Source organism: Trachypithecus francoisi, unplaced genomic scaffold, assembly GCF_009764315.1.
Source record: "Trachypithecus francoisi isolate TF-2019V2 unplaced genomic scaffold, Tfra_2.0 Lachesis_group1, whole genome shotgun sequence".
Taxonomy (NCBI): Eukaryota; Metazoa; Chordata; class Mammalia; order Primates; family Cercopithecidae; genus Trachypithecus; species Trachypithecus francoisi.
The window spans coordinates 71,244,401-71,260,001 of record NW_022681454.1 but is presented as its reverse complement, the minus strand read 5'-3'; the positions used below and the strand labels follow the sequence as shown (position 1 = coordinate 71,260,001).

The 15,601-nt window shown below is 34.5% G+C and overlaps 1 protein-coding gene across 4 annotated transcripts in view; it reads left to right on the top strand.

Moving 5' to 3' along the window:
- ADGRL3 (adhesion G protein-coupled receptor L3) overlaps positions 1 to 15,601 on the top strand; it is an 888,015-nt gene that overhangs the window by 521,018 nt on the left and 351,396 nt on the right. The window contains exon 1 of one of the 4 annotated variants that reach the window (XM_033214563.1): positions 7,390 to 7,621. The exons of the other annotated variants lie outside the window; for them this stretch is intronic. The gene's annotated coding sequence lies outside the window, so the exon portion shown is untranslated. Of the gene's footprint in view, positions 1 to 7,389; positions 7,622 to 15,601 lie in introns of those variants that run through there. 4 annotated transcript variants of the gene reach the window in all.

Below are 15,601 nucleotides of genomic sequence, written 5' to 3'. Positions count from 1 at the left end.
TAGGTACAGTTATTGTGTCCAACTCATTGGCTTCAATTTTCAGTCCTCTTAAATGAATCATCACTATTGCTTTTATTGCTGCATTCTATCCACCTATGTCTATACCTATATCAAGATTAACTTTGTCAAAACATTAAGAGTATAGTTGAAGTTTCACTCCTGTATTTTCTTGATATTCTAGTTATATTGATTTGATATAATTTGTGACTGATTGAATTTTCATTCTTAGGTAATGAGCAGTCATCTCTTCATTCACTTTAGAATCTTGCTTGTGTCTTAATTCAGTATCACTAATATGTTTTTTAAACATACATTTCCCCCATTTTGACACAAGGTATTTCTTTGTCACCTTGTTTCTCCATGGCCTCCTTTGTATTTTATTATTCTATTTGTGAAGTGGTCTTATGATAATGAGTGAGAATTCTTAAGTAATTTACATAAATTATCTGTGCCTCAGTTTCCCTCTCAGTAATATGGGAATAATTATAATATCTATCTTATAAAATTATTACAGGGAGTAAATAAATTTAAATGCTTAAAACACTACCTGAAACAATGTAGATGCTCAACAAATCTTGGTTGATATTTTTTTCAGTACTCTAGTCTCAAGTAAGAAACATGATCCATTTACAATCCTCCTGTGAAAGTGCTTTTGAGAACAGAAAAGATCTAAGTAAAAACAAAAGTTTCTTTCAATTACTAAGCTTGAGGAGTGAAAGGGTTATGCTGAAAAATTAGTATTTAATTATTTTTACATAAACATCCTGTGTTAGACATCTATCAGGTTAAAAATATGTAAGAATGAAAACTGCTTATCCTTTCAACTCCTAAAAATAATTTTTTTGATTTTGGAGTTAAAAAACGAAGTATTAGAACAATAGGATATGATTTTAGAAAAAAAAATATTGATTCGTTTATAAGAGATAGACATAAAGACTGTTATTTCTATTGTTGGATGTAGTAAATTAGGACAGTCTTGCTAGGTAGTGACAGAGAGGGGCAGATGAAAGAGAAAATGGATTAAAAAAAGACCAAACTGTGTCATCACAGAATCTATGTCTCTATTCTCCAGCAGGCTATATGATACTTCTTTATATGTTCCTTCTATTGTTTGATGTTTATTTTAGCCTTTTTTTCCCCTACATAAATAAAGGGTTTGTTTGGAAGTTAGAGTGGAGATAAGTTGAGGAACAGTATCTGTTCCCCAGCAGGTGGTCAGTTGGCATTGCAGGCATAGAATACTTGCTTAAAAAATGCTGACCAGCATACTCTTTCTTTAGATATAGCACCTATGGTTTTTAGAAGACCTAATGTGTAACCATCTTTAAAATCTAATTAACAATGCTTCACAGGACAACTCTATTACTTGCTGAAGGATTTTAATGGGAACATACAAATTATAATTGCTGATGAAGGTCACGTATAGGCAGGCTTTGTTATTTGATATCATAACACATCCAAGATTGATAGAAGAAAATGTATCAGAGTCTCCCACTTACCAGTAAGAAAATATTTCCATATGAAGTGCCCTTCTGTGAGTGCAGGCATACCTCAGAGATACTGCTGGTTTAGTTCCAGATCACTGCAATAAAACAAATCTTGCAATAAAGCAAATCATATAAAATTTTTTGGTAACCTAGTATATATAAAGGTAATGTTTATACTATACTGTAGTCTATTAAGTATGCAATGATATTTATGTCTAAAAAATGCATATCTTAATTAAAAATATTTTATTGCTAAAAAATTCTAATGATCATCCAAGCCTTCAGCTAGTCCTAATCTTTTTGCTCATGGAAGCTCTCGCCTTGATGCTGATGACTGCTGATTACTCAGGCTGGTGGTTGCTGAAGGTTGGGATAGTTGTGGTAATTTCTTAAAATGAGACAACAATGAAGTTTTCACATGAATTGATTCTCCCTTTCACAAAGAATTCCTCTGTAGCATGACAGGCTTTTTCGATACCATATGACCCACAGAAGAACTTATTTTAAAATTGAAGTCCACCCTCTCAAACCCTGCCACTGCTTTATCAACTAAATTTATGTAATATTCTTTATTGTCATTTTAACAGTGTTCACAACATCTTCACCAGGAGTAGATTCCATCTCAAATAACCACTTTCATTGCTCATTCATAGGTAGCAGCTTCTCATTGTTTAAGCTTTATCAGGAGATTGCAGCAATTCAGTCACATCTTCAGACTCCATTTTTAATTCTAGTTTTTTGCTATTTGCACAATATCTGCACTGACTTCCTCCACCGAAGTCTTGAACCTTTCAAAGTCATGCGTGAAAGCTGAACCACCTTCTACCAAACTCCTGTTAATGTTGAGATTTAAATCTCCTCCCATGAGTTACAAATGTTTGTAATAGCATCTAGAATGGTGAATCCTTTCCAGAAGATTTTCAATTAACTTTGCCCAGATCACTGTCTATGGCATTACTATATATGGCAGCTATAGCCTTATGAAATACATTTCTTAGATAATAAGACTTGAACATTGAAATTACTCTTTGGTCCATGAGCTACAGAATGAATATTGTGTTAGCAGACATGAAAACAGCATTAGTGTTTTTGTACATTTTTACATCAGAGCTTTGAGGTGTCTAGGTATGTTCCTCAATGAGTAGTGGGTGGATCACCTGTGTATATATACAAGTGACACATATTATTTATATATATTAGATATACATGAATTATATATATTAGTTATATGTTAGATATATATTTATATATGTTATATGTTACATATAGTGTTATATATGTGTATTATATATATATATATTTTTTTTTTAGACAAAGTCTCAAATATATATATATATATATATATATATATATATTTGTGAAAGAGTCTTGCTGTGTTGCCAAGGCTGGAGTGCAGGGGCACAATCTCGGCTCACTGCTACCTCCGCTTCCTGAGTTCAAGCAATGCTGGTGCCTCAGCCTACCAAGTAGCTGGGATTACAGGCATACATCACCACGCTCAGCTAATTTTTTGTATTTTTGGTAGAGACAGGATTTTGCCATGTTGTCCAGGCTGGTCTCAAACTTCTGAGCTCAGACAATCTGCACCCCCTGCTTGGCCTTCCAAGGGGGCTAAGATTACAGGCATGAGCCACTGCGCCCAGCTGAGTGGTAATATTTTGAAAGGAAGCCTTTTCTGAGCAGTAGGTCTCAAAACAGAGATTAAAATATTGAGTAGACCATGCTGCAAACAGATGTGCTGTTATCCAGGCTTTGATATTCCACTTATAAACACGGGCAGAGCTCAGAGTATATTTAGTGTAACTCTGAAGGGCCCTAGGATTTTCAGAATGGTAAATAAGCACTGGCTTCAACTTGAATTCAAATCTGCATTGGCCCCTAATAAGAGACTAGCTTGTTCACTGAAGTTTTGAAGCCAGACATTGTTTTCTCCTATCTAGCTAGGAAAGTCCTAGATGGTCTCTACTTCCAATAAAAGGCTGTTCTGTCTACATGGATAATCTGTTGTTTAGTGTAGCTACCTTCATCAATTATCTTTGCTAGATCTTCTGGATAACTTACTGCAGCTTCTACACCTGCACTTGTTGCTTCACCTTGCATTTTAAAATTATGGAAACAGCTTCTTTTTTAAAAATCTCATGAGCCAACTTTCACTAGTTTCATATTATTCTTCCAGATCATCATTTCTCTCAGCCTTCGTAGAATTACAGAGACTTAGGACGTGGCTCTGGATTAGACTTTGGTTTAAGGAAATATTATGGCTCATTAAATCTTCTATCCAGTTCACTAAAACTTTTTCCATATCGGCAATAAAACTGTTTTGCTTTTTTAGTATTCATGTGTTCAAGGGATTCACATTTTTAATTTCCTTCAAGAACTTTTCCTTTGCATTTACAACTTGGCTGACCATTTTGTACCAGAAGTCTAACTTTCAGCCTATTTCAGCTATCAGCATGGCTTCCTTACTAAACTTTATCATTCTAGCTTTGATTTAAAGTGAGATACTTGGACTCTTCCTTTCACTTGAATAGTTAGAGGCCATTGCAGGATTATTAATTGACTTAATTTAAATATTGTTGTGTCTCGGGAATCAAGAAGGCCCAAAGAAGGAGAGAGGGAGAGAGACAGGAAATGGCTGATCAATGGGACAGTCAGAACACAAACATTTAAGTTCACCATCTTATATGGGCATGGTTCGTGGTCCCCAAAACAATTAAAATAGTTACATCAAGTATCACTGATCACAGATCCCTGTAACATATATTATAGTAGTGAAAATTTGAAATATTGCAAGAATTAACCAAAATGTAACACAGAGACACCAAGTAAGCACATAGTGTTGAAAAACATGGCGCTAATCGACTTGCTCATGCTGGGTTGCGACCAACCTTCAATTTGCAAAAAAAATGCAATATCTGCAAAGCACAGTAAAGTGAAGCTCAATAAAATGATATATGCCTGTGCTAATACGCTGAAAGAAAGGTAAAATACAGAGTGATAATGTTGATTTTTAAAAATAAATAACAACTTGTTGATTTCTTTTAATATGCCTAAGTAGTTCATATTATTTTTTCAGTTGATTTTAAAGGTGTTTGACCTTGATTTTTTTAAGGTTATGTTAGTCTAATTTTGCTCAGATGTGAACATTTTCAGTTTTCTAATTGGACCTTAGAAATATTTTTCAGTTGTCTAATCAGACCCTTAGAAATATACAACATTGTAAGTGTATGGAGATTAAGCAAACAAAGAAGAATAAGTAAAAGAAAGGAAAACCCTGGAGTTTCATGTGCTTAACCTTCCTCAAATGTATCCTACCATGCTTCCATGATATGTAAGACCACCCACTCTTCTGAGACACCCTGATGATAGGCCCGTATGTACTTGATGCCTTCTGCAAGCATAACAAGACCCCAGTAGAGATATTGTGGAGGGCTCAACTCACCATGTCACTGCTTGTATTAATTTATTTCAAATTCAGTGTGGGTCACTCTCTCTTGCTTTTATTCTTTCTCTTCTTTTGTGGGTTTAATGTGTAACTATGTTTTCTTAAATATGCTACATTCACCTTACCCAAATCTCAGCTGTTCCCTTCTGAGATTCAAGTTTTGTGGGTCACTTGGCACTGCTTTATTGGATTATTTCCAAACATACCATCTCCTTTTTGTTCAGTATTGCAGATATTTTTGTGTTTATTCATGAAAACTATCATGTGAATTTATACTGACTCTGGGAGAAAGTGACCACTGTGCCAACAATGAATGTCACTTGGTATGGAGAGGGATTTAGAGGCATTATGTATTGTCTCATTCTAGTGAAGTAATATATCAAAGTCATAAATCTGACCTTTCAAATGCCTTTTTAAATTGTAGTTGCTACATTTTTTGGGTTTTGTGTTCTTATATTATTAGCAAGAGTGCTTTGATTATTCTTACTCAATATTTAAAATATGGTTTAAAACATGTTTTTAAAGGTACTTTAAAAAATGTAACTACTGGTTATTTAAAGTCTTATAGTTTTTGTTTTTTACTTTTTTTTTTGGAAATTTTCATGTTGGAAATTCGGATTCTTTGGATGATTTATTTTTTTCCAACTTTTATTTTAAGTTCAGGGGTACATTTGCAGAATGTGTAGGTTTGTTACATAGGTAAATGTGTGCTATGGTGGTTTACTGCACAGATCAGATGGATGACTTTTTTTTTTTTTTCTGTAAGAATAGAAAAACAAAAAAATTCAAAGAAGTACATGGTATTTTCTGTTTATATGGTTTTTTTTCAGTTAAAAATAAAAATTGATCAAAGTTGAAAGGTCTCCTCTTCCATTCTTGCCAGTTCTTAAACTTTATTCATTATTTATTTATTCATTTATTTATTTGAGATGGAGTCTCACTCTGTTGCCCAGGCAGTAGTGCAGTGGCCGTGATCTTGTCTCACTGCTACCTCTGCCTCCTGGGTTCAAGTGGTTTTCCCACCTCAGCCTCCCCAGTAGCTGTGACTCCAGGCGTGTGCCACCATGCCTAGCTGGTTCTGTATTTTTAGTAGAGACAATGTCTCACCATGTTGGCCAGGCTGGTCTCGTCTCCTGACCTCAGGTGACCTGCTCACCTCAGCCTCCTAAAGTGCTAGGATTCAAGGTATGAGCCACTGTACCCAACTCAATTCTTAAACTTCAAGGCCTATTATACACAGAGAAAATTTCCTAATTTGTTATATTGATCTTATTATTACCCTCTTCTGACCATTTCTACCACATTGTATCAGCCTCTTAAATTTAGCCCATTATTGTAGCTAATTTTATTTTAGTCTAATTTATACGTAATTTAGTAATTTACTGCTTATTTTAATAGGCCTAATTGGCCTATGCAATTAATTGCCTAATTATTACATGAGTATAAGTCATATCCTTAACAAAATTATGAAATCTGTGGAAACAAATACTGTGTTTTCCTGTTTTGTGTTTACCATTGATTTTTCAGTCATGTTAATCATTTTGCATTTAATAATAAGAATACCTGTTAGTTTCCAAGCATCTGTGCCAGGCTTTTTATAAGCATCACAATAAGCCAAAGAGGTAGAGATCTTTATTATACTTTTACTTAAAAAGGGAACTGAAGCAAAGAAAGACTGTATACAATTCACTCACTGTTACATAGGCAAGCATTGATAGAACTGGTTGGGATTGAATTTGAAATTTATGTGACTCGAAAGCCTGGTCTCACAACCTTGCCAATAACTGTGCCCCTCAACCCCTGAGAAAAAGCATCCAATACAATATTTATTGAATAGATTGTTTTTACCTAGATAAATTTGAATTCTGCCAGTAGAGGTTAGTATTTATTTTATTAATGATTACAGTCAAATTCTGATGTATCTAAGAGAGCTAGTACTTTGGTATAGAGGATTACACGGCATGATAGAATAAAATTTAAGTAGAAAAAATGCATCTAACTTCCTGGAGTGGTTTGTGGATCTCATTGACTTTTATCATGATATAGCCATGCTATCTGTTAGAAAAGTATTCAAGGAAGCATATTTTTTTATTGTAGTCAAGCTGATGTCGCTAACATAGAAAACATACTTATTATTTCTAAAACTGGAATTGTTTAATAGAAGCTACTTTTATGAATATTTAAGAATGAAGTGAGTTCTTCATCTTATCCAGATAGTTAAACCATGGCTTTAAACACAGTTATGAAGTCTGTGGCTGAATGGTAGGTTTGTCCCAGGCTTTGGAGTCAAAGCCTTTCTCCTTTGTGAAATACTGTGTGTCTATATTTGTAAAAGAAATATTATTGACTCTATTGTTCAGAAACAATAGGTGACATTTACATAAAGAAAAGCTAATGGGGATCAGTCTTGGGGAATGCCCATTGATCCAATCTTGAACTTTAAAATATCCTTAAATTTATGCAGGAGGAGGTGTTAGCCTTTTGGGACTTCACTTTGGAATGTCCCTTTATTCTCTAAGAGACTCTTACTTGCAGGATTCCATGTTCCTGCCAACCAGAACCATTATATTTTACCTGAATAACAGCTCCACGGATCCTCATGCCCAGGTGGCAGACCAAGAGAACTGTAGCAGTTAATTGAATATTTGAATTTTCAAGTTGGATTTTGAATGAATTACACTAAGCAAGGGTATTGCATATTATTCTTAAGGTATAGATAAATGATGCTAAACTTGTGTACATGTTTATTTAAACACGTATTCAAAACACATCTAAATATGATAATCTTGGTTATTCTCTTTAATGAACTAAATTTCATTTAATAATATAGCACTGTACATTCAGATAGTGTCTTACACTCTCTATATAATTATTTACTAATCCGACAACACTCTAATATACTTGTCAAGCAAAGTTCACACACTTTAAATATTATTGATTTGTGTTTTCTTGTTTATTGTTTTTGTTTTGATATTGGCTGTACTTCAAATGGTATCTCACATGCTACTACATGACTCTGCTCACTTAATTTAACATTCCATCCAGCAGACATACTTCTCAGTTGTATTAATACATTTTCCACTTTGATCAAAATTTGATGGCACATCTGTAAAGGATTTGTAGTACATTATAAATTATGTAGATGTGGGGGCTCTGTCCATGAAAGTTACCAACAGGTGGACATTGTGCCTAAGGGACAACCAATCCCAAGATATCAAAATCTAATTGGAAATGTCATTTTGGGGCACAACTTCTTCTTATATCAGAGATTGCTGTTCTTATAAAAGACATATTGTAGCACCACTACCAACTTTCGCAGACAATGTGAGCAAATAGTATTTGCCTGTTACTATTTTTGCAGGAGAATGTATTTCACTGCACCAGTTATAAATGTATTTAGTTTACAATGTGGAAATCCTGCACATAAAAAGTAGGCAATGATTGCTAGTGTTACTTTCTGTCCTTTCTGTTACTGAAGTTAAGATCCAGTTGGCAACAAGGGACCTTGCAAACCTAACAGTGCTATCTTAAAACGTATACTTCATAGTATATATATAAATATTGATATATATATTATATATAGATAGATATATATTATATATATATAATATTGATATATATATATATATATATATATATATATTGATATATATATATTATATATATATATATATATAGTAGAATGATTGTAGAACTGTTAAAAGAAAAACTTCAGGCACATTCAATCTAATTGAGAAAAGAATGATTTGCAAATTGGACAGCCCCCAATACCAGAATAGATTCAGAGCAATTTTGGGGCTGCCACATGATTGGATAACATTTATGGACAGAAAAAAGAAAGTGCCATACAGAAAACAAAAGTGCAGTATGAGAACAACTGGATTGGTTACACGTAAGTGTGTGACTTATTTGAACCTGCTTTGAATGATTGGCTGTCTGTGGTTGGCAGAGACTTCACTACTTGTTAAAAGACCAAGTTACAGTCTATTTACACATCGAGTGAGATTGCAGTTCAATGTATATGGAGAAAACTTTAGGTCAAACTTAAAATATGTACAGGAGCAGCTTTGGGCCAAACAATTTAACAGAATAGACACTATTTTCAGTAAGTCAGTTAGAGTACCACTAGCTTTAAACACTATGAGGGAAAAACATGTTTCAGAGTTTTAGGAATCATTGCAACAAAAATTTTCTTTCACCTTTGCATTTCATTCCATACTCAGTTACATTCACAAACAACAGTATAGCATTTTGGTTAGAAAGGAGGTTTTGAGCCGGGTGTGGTTGCTCACGACTATAATCCTAGCACTTTGGGAAGCTGACACGAGAGGATCACTTGAGCCCAGGAATTCAAGACCAGTCTGGGCAACATATTGAGACTCTGTCTCTACAATAAATAAAAAATTAGCCAGGCACGGTAGTGTACGCCTGTAGTTCCAGCTACTCGGGAGGCTGAGGCAGGAGGATCACTTAAGCCTGGAAGGTTAAGGCTACGGCGAGGCATGATTTTGCCACACTGCACTCCAGCCTAGGTGAGAAAACAAAACCTTGTCTTAGGCCAAAGGGGGAAAAAAAAAGAAAGAAAAGAAGAGAAGACAAGAGAAGAGAAAAGAAAAGAAAGTTTCGGAATCTACAAATGTGAGTTGAAATCCTAAACTCATAAATTTCAAGCCATGTATCCTTAGACCGTTCAGTTCATTTAGCCTCAGATCCCTTATTCACAAGATGAAGATATTATAAGATGAATAAATGAGAAGTTGTATGTAAAATGCTCAATACAATGCCAAGTGTTTATACTATTTGAACTCCATTCCCTTTATTGAATGGAATTTTAAAATTAAAGTGTGTAATTCACTACCATATATCCCAATCCCCTCAAGTTTTGACTTATGGTCCATGCAGTTATGTCACTGATACCACTGCGTGAACATACTTTGGTCATCTATTTAAATTCAAAAGATAGCTTCCATCTGCATGAAGCCAGTGCTGTCTTATTTGTTCATTAGTGTGGTTTTAGTTCCTTTTGTCTCTTGATATGGCTGTCTCTGTATACACTTATGTTCTGTGTTTCTGCATTGAAATGTATTGTTTAAAATTTAAAATTGTCCCTGTTGATAAAAATGACTATTACATGCTTTCAAGACTGTCAGTCAAACATGGGGATCTGAGTGGCACAATACCCAGATACCTGGACAATGATGAGGCCTGATATTGCAGCTGCAGCAAGAAATTCTGTGCATTAAAAAGTAATTGCATAAATATGTAATGATAAAATGTTATAATTATTTAATTATGTAAATATTATTGCATATTACTATATCACTAGCTTGACTCTGGAGCCCTTTTTAACAGTTATAAACTTATCCTGCATTTTTATTTTAATTATACCAGTAAGTAATGATATCTTGTGCTCATTTCCTGCAATGAAAAGACATTTTGGAACCGGTTATGCTTGTGTGACAAGCACTGAGTATACTCATTTTTTTTCCTGTATGTTCTTTCTCCAACTAGAAATTAGTTCTTGTTAACTCATCATTAAGTTCATTAAGGTGATGAATCAGCAAGTATTTATTGTGTGCCTAGTGTTCACCAAAGCATACATTCTGTTGCCTTTAAATTGCTTATAAATATTTCAAGTTTCTTGCTAATTTACTGTGTTAAATTAATCGACCTTGATCTAATTCTAGGTCTATTACATTCTCTGAGAATCTTAAAAGTTGCAAGGGCTCACTTTTGTATATGTAAGTTAGTAAATGAAAGTATATGAGTTGAAATTCCAAGCATTCTCTGTCTCTTTTATACTTTTTATTCAAGAATTCTGGACTTCTTTACATTATACTGAACTAAAGATGATTTTTCAAAGTTCCTTTCTAAGATGTACTTTAAAAGAGCGAGAAATAAGAGCCCAGAAAATAAGCAATTTTTTTTATGTAGAAAGTATTTTATTTAATAATTTATTATGATAGAGGTCTATCTAAACACATTTTCTCTCATCAAAACAGGAGAGGCTATTCAAGGGCTAACTTCAAATAAATGTTATCGTATCACAGAACGAAGCAGGAGAAAGGAATGATTACTTCAGTCCAAGTCCCAATCATCAGGTGTATCTAAACTGTTTGTGAACTCAGGATTCGTGGTCTAGGTGATTTATCTTTCTCTTTCTCCATTCCCAGTATTGACAAGAGAATAGACAGAATCAGCCACAAGTTCTATTTCTTCCCCTTTTTTATGCCTGCAGGAGGAGTTCTATGGACTGTGTAAATGTTGGACCTCTAGCTACAATTCTTTTCTGAACTTTTCACTCTCAGCTGCATGTAACTGGAAAGAAAGTTACAAAAATAAGCTAGTAATGCTGTAGTAGTAAAAAAAAAAAAAAAGAAAGAAAAAAGTTATTTTTGTTGTTGTTGGAGAATGAGTGAAGAAAAGCTGCCATGTAAAATACACACACACACACACACACACAATTAAAAATATATTTTGCAGTAACAAAATTGAAGTAACTGTTAAATAAATGTAAAACTTGGCCAGGCGCAGTGGCTCAAGCCTATAAACCCAGCACTTTGGGAGGCCAAGACCGGCGGATCATGAGGTCAGGAGATCAAGGCCATCCTGGCTAACACAGTGAAACCCCGTCTCTACTAAAAAAATACGAAAAAGTAGCCAGGCGAGGTGGCGGGTGCCTGTAGTCCCAGCTACTTGGGAGGCTGAGGCAGGAGAATGGTGTAAACCCGGGAGGCAGAGCTTGCAGTGAGCTGACATCTGGCCACTGCACTCCAGCCTGGGCGACAGAGCGAGACTCTGTCTAAAAAAAAATAAATATATAAAAACCAAAAAAAAAAAAAAAAAAAAAACCTTGATATTATGAGAAAATCGGAGTTAAAGATTGTGGTCAGTATATTGTTTTGTTCATGTGTACTTGAGTACACATACACATACACACACACACACACACCACACACACACACATTTAGCAGATGCCTCTGCATACATGTTGTATCCCCTTGGCCCAATTCTGATTTAAGGCAACCTGAGATGAACTATTTGTGGGCACTCAGGCCTACCTCAGCTACCTAATTCCTATCTCAAATGCTTTCTATTTGTCTTTACGCATTCTTCCCTAAGACTTTCTTCCATGCCAGTGGCTTGCGTGGTGGGCACCCCAGCCATCTGCTTGTGTGCTGTGGATGTCATACTGGTAAAGATTGTCCTCAAACACTGGGGAGGAGGAGGTCATGCAGGTTTTTCCAGCTTCCTATTTCAGTTGTACAATTCTGGGTGGCAGTCTGTATTTCTCAGAGATCTTGACAGAATTTGGTCCTTCTTGCCAATAGCAACAACTGTAATAATAACAACATAGTTTTGGCTCTTCCTCTTTTCTTCTGCATCTCCTTTCCTTCACACTTGTTTCCTAGGTTCATCCTCCAGTAAACTACCTGCATCAAAGTTCTTGTCTTGGGCTCAACTTTTTAGGGGATCTCAAACTGGAATGCTATGCCACATAGTAATATTTGATCATTTTATGTTTGAGTAACTCAAAACATTTGTAGGCATCATCAATCAGTAAGTATTTCATGTCTTTAATTATTTAATATTATGAAAATATTACATAACCATTTAGAGATCTGATTTGGTAGAATGTTAATTATCTTACTACCTTTTTTTTAACATTTAGCATGTTATCTACCTTCTTAAAGAGCAGCTGTAATATTGTTGGTCAAGTAAGACTTACATTTTTGAAGCAGTTGGTCAATATTATACAAAATCTGCTTCTTTCTTGCATTCTACTGGTTATTGAAGTTCTTGTTAACACTGTAATTGAAGATGTCTTACTCAAAGATCAAAGTGGCAAATATCTATAAAACTTTCTTCCTAAGATGTGTCTTTTAAAAGCAGGCCGAAAACGTCACAGTGAAGGTGGGATTTCACTCATTTTAACATGACAGTATAGGAGATTTGTTAAAGGCAGTATTCAATGGTGAGTGGTGTGTGCAGGGGTGCAGATATAGGAGAATCATATTTAATTCCAAAACAGCTAATTAAGGAAGAAGAGCTCTATAAGCAACTTGCTTTTTCTTGTGTGAAAGTATTAATATATGTTCAAGAAAATAATACATATAAATGAAAGCAAGACATTTATTCATTCACACATAGCTTTTCAGAAATAAGACTAAATGTATCATAATAAAAATTCTGGCATATATCTAATCAGAGATATTTTGCACTTGTGGTAGTTAAAAAAAGATGTTACATAGCTATTTTATAGCTATGAATGTGATCTGGTTTAATAAACATGTATTATTTTCTTTGCACTCTATTGCCATAACCAAGGACAAAGTTGTCACATAGAGGTTGGAGAGATGAGCTTGTATTGTCTCTGGGCATCTATTCTAAGTGTTGCATGCTTGGCCAGTTGGTCAGTATGACTCTAGAGGCAGTAACACAAGCCATTTTCATAACCATCTCCTTTCATAACAGGAAAGGAATTGGAAAAGGGAGAGTTTGTTTACCCGTAAAGTTAAAAACTCCTTTCCTTGACAATACTGTCAGGAAAAGTACTATTTCTACCATTTTCTTTTTTTCTCAATTATCAGCTTAAAAATGCAAGACTAAATTTGCCTGTATTTTATTTTTGTTTGCTCAAAAGGAAGCAAATTAGATTTGCTAATGACTTATTTTTTGGTGATACATTTAAGAAAGGCATCAAGTTAGCATCATAAAATTCAACCAATTAACTTTAGCTGTACTTCCTTCTTCTGTTATTGAAATAGTGGTGTGGCCCTGAAAACAATAGATAGAACCTTTTAAAAGCTTAATACATCCCTCATTGACCCTTTTCTAAATTTTCCCAAGTACATATCAGAAATATAGATCTGGTTCTATTCAACTGCCATTTACTAACATTAGCAATGTAGCATTGCTGCCAGGGGTAGAAAAAAAGAAAATTAACCTCTCTCTTCTGCCTTCTTGAAGTTTGCAAAATAAATACATACCGATTTTAAAGGAAAGTGAACATCAGTAAACTGGACAGATTTATTGAGTTAGCTTGTAGCAAAATGAGTTTGCTTCATTTTCACATAATTTTTCTGGTAGTAAATGTTTTAATCTATTGATGTCATGGAGAAATGCTACATTAGCTATAAAACAGAAAGAGGGCACTGTTCAGTGACAGGACCAATAATATGTATAGTGCAATAAACACTTTGCAAGAATTTAATGGCCCTGAATTCAAATAGATAATGTATAGTTCACTAAACTAAGGGAGAAGATTCATAAAATACAGCCAAATCCTCCAAATGCATAAACTTAGATATACTATTAAGACATCAGTTTTACAATGGTAGATGAAACTATGTGTGTTTTGAAAAAGAACGAAAAAAAAATCGTCATAGGATTGCGGCACATCAGGATTTTATACTGGTTTTCCTTTTATAATGTAGGCTTTTGATGTTAACTTCCATCGCTAAGGAGTTAATATTTTCTGTGATAAATCTCTCTTCTTCTGTAAAGTTAATAAGACACAGAAGAGTCTAGAACTTGACCATGGTGTGATGAATTCATGCATCTAGATGCATGAAAGGGGAACTGATGTTAAGGAAAGTCCTGTGGGTTAAGATGTAATTGTTTGTGGTTAGTAAATATACATCTCATAAATCTCAGAAACCTAAAACTTTACCTCCACACTGTTTCCAAATGTGTATATCATTTTTATCGAAGTAGATGCCAAATTCTATATGCCACATAGTTTATGTGTGTGTGTGTGTGTGTGTGTGTGTGTGTGTGACAAACCATCCAAAATTCATGACTTGAGATTTCATTTAAAATATCATGCATTTGAATGTATTTTTCAAATCCATTGACCTTTGAAATAGGGCATCAGAACTGTGTTACTTCATTTTCTGGGTGAGAAAAAAATAATTCAGTACCAACTGATCTGTAATCTTCTTGGGAAATTATATGCTATCCAATGATAGTAGATTGTCTTATAAATTCCTAGCTCTATCTCTTACCCAATTTGTGACCTTGAGCAAGTAATTTAATTTCTCTTCTCCTCACTTGTTTTATCTGTGAAATGGTGATAATATTGTTCCTATCAAAAAGTCATTTTGATAATTAAGTTAGTAGTAAGAGTTTACATGTAATAAACATTCAATAACTGTTGGCTGTTGTTTCTATAAATTCTTCTTGTTTTAAAATTATGCACTTATGTAATTATGTTTAAAATGCCCTCAAATGTAAGCTTTTGTTTGCAGTTTTCATTATTTTAAAATGTAGCATAATAGGGCTGGGAGTTGTGGCTCACACATGTAATCCCAGCACTTTGGGAGGCTGAGGCAGGCAGATCTCCTGAGATCAGGAGTTCGAGACCAGCCTGGCCGACATGGTGAAACCTCATCTCAATTAAAAACGCAAAAATTAGCCAGGTATGGTGGTACATGACTGTAGTCCTAGCTACTAGGGTGGTTGAGGTGGGAGGATTGCTTGAACCTGGGAGACAGAGGTTGCAGTGACCCGAGATCAGGCCACTGCACAGCATCCTGTGTGACAGAGTGAGACTCTGTCTCAAAATAAATAAATAAAATAAAATAAAATAAAATAAAATAATGTAGCATAATGGAACAGACCATGGTTATTTGATTTCTGGGTTTTATTGGGGTTTTTTGTAATTAGA